General features: G+C 39.9%; 1 pseudogene; it reads left to right on the forward strand.

The window, feature by feature from the left end:
• The first annotated feature begins 568 nt into the window (after positions 1–568).
• On the forward strand, positions 569–1,478 carry LOC146401725 (olfactory receptor 4N5-like; annotated as a pseudogene).
• Positions 1,479–2,015: the final 537 nt, after the last annotated feature.

Genomic DNA, 2,015 nt, shown 5'->3' on the forward strand with positions numbered 1-2,015 from the left:
AACAAACAAACAAACAAACAAACAAACAAACAAAGCGGCATGGAAAACAAGATGCATATCTGCAAACCAAGAACTCAGGATTCTATAGGAATGGAAAGAAAGAAGCATATGAAAAATTTCTTTGCTTTATGGAGATGAAGAAGGGGACCAAATCCCAGCAACCAAAATAAGCAATAGAGACAGTGCCCCACTAACAAGAAGAACAACGGGAACTTGACACAGTTAATAATGATTTGTGTTGTTTTAATCAGGAGATCTTTAACATACTTAGCAAAAATAGCTAAGATTCCTATAGGAGCACAATTACATACAAGCACATGGTTAAACAAGAATGCAAGTGTGGCTATAAAAACAGTTTCTTAGGGAATCAGGAAATAGAAGAGTAGAAAGTTAACTAAAAGCATAGGAGAGTTATGGGGCATAAGTTGTTTTCAGCTAGCAAATTGTTGGCTGTGGAAAACACTGTTTTTATTTGGAGAGGAGCTATGGAATAGACAAAAAGGTGGTTATAATGTTTTGTATTATTAAATATATTTTTGCTCTTTGTTCTTTTGCAGACTGATCAGTGATGGAGAGGGAGAACAGCACAGTAGTAACCGAATTCATCCTCCTTGGTCTGACTCAGTCTCAAGGTACTCAACTACTGGTCTTCACTCTAGTCTTAATTTTCTACCTCATTATCCTTCCTGGAAACTTCCTCATCATCCTCACCATCAGGTCAGACCCTGGCCTCACGCTTTCACTCTACTTCTTTCTGGGCAACTTGGCCTTCCTGGATGCATCCTACTCCTTCATCGTGGCTCCCAGGATGCTGGTGGACTTCCTCTCTGAGAAGAAGGTGATCTCCTACAGGGGCTGCATCACTCAGCTCTTCTTCTTGCATTTCCTTGGATCGGGGGAGATGTTCCTTCTTGTTTGATGGCCTTTGACCACTACATTGCCATCTGTCATCCTTTACATTACTCAACTGTCATGAACCCTAGAGCCTGCTATGCCTTGCTCGTGGCTCTGTGGCTTGGAGGCTTTATTCATTCTATTGTACAAGTGGCTCTTATTCTTTATCTGTTCTTCTGTGGCCCAAACCAGCTGGACAGCTTCTTCTGTGATGTACCGACACCTTTGTGGTGGAGTTCCTGATGGTTTCCAGCAGTGGCCTGCTAAGCCTCCTTTGCTTTCTGGGGCTTCTGGCCTCCTATGCAGTCATCCTCTGCCATGTAAAGGGACACTCCTCCGAAGGGAAGAACAAGGCTCTTTCCACATGCACCACACACATTATCATTGTGTTTCTCATGTTTGGACCTGCCATCTTCATCTACACTCACCCTTTCAGAGCCTTTCCAGCTGACAAAGTGGTTTCTCTCTTTCACACTGTAATCTTTCCTCTGATGAATCCTGTAATTTATACTCTTTGCAACCAGGAAGTAAAAGCTTCCATGAGGAGGTTATTGAGTCAGCATATGGTTTGCTGGATGCAATAGAGGATGAGAAAAGCAAGAAGGGAGAAAGTTCATTTGGAATTATTTATTTATTTATTACAGAATCAGTCAATCATTTAGCAAATAATGTACTTACCAACCATCCCCAGGCACTATTCTAGGTATATGAATGTAACAGGTAGAATTCCAGGTCTCATGGCATTTCATTCAAGTGGATTAAAATAGGTTAAACTGTTAATTGAAAAAAAAAACATAATATATGAAGAGAGTACTCTGAAGCAAATAAACAGAATGTTAAAATAGAGCTGGATTGGTAGTTGGTAGTTACTTTATGTTTGCTTGTTGGGCAAAATCTTATCAAGTGGTTTTAACTGATACTCAGATGATATGAAAGAGACAACCATGCAATTATATGAGGACAGAAAATTCTAGGTAAAGAGGATAATGTACACAGTTGCAAAGATCTTATGAATTTGGTATATTTGAAGACCCTAAAAAATTGTGTAGCTGTAGTGTAGTTAGTGAGTGCAAAAGTGGGAGGAATTGAAGCTGGAGATATCGGTAGATGAAAAAATTCAT

Source organism: Sus scrofa, chromosome 7 (assembly GCF_054392235.1).
Source record: "Sus scrofa isolate SSC_HxYL_T2T_F1_AM1 chromosome 7, Sscrofa_HxYL_maternal_Yorkshire_Landrace_v2.0, whole genome shotgun sequence".
NCBI classification, from domain to species: domain Eukaryota; kingdom Metazoa; phylum Chordata; class Mammalia; order Artiodactyla; family Suidae; genus Sus; species Sus scrofa.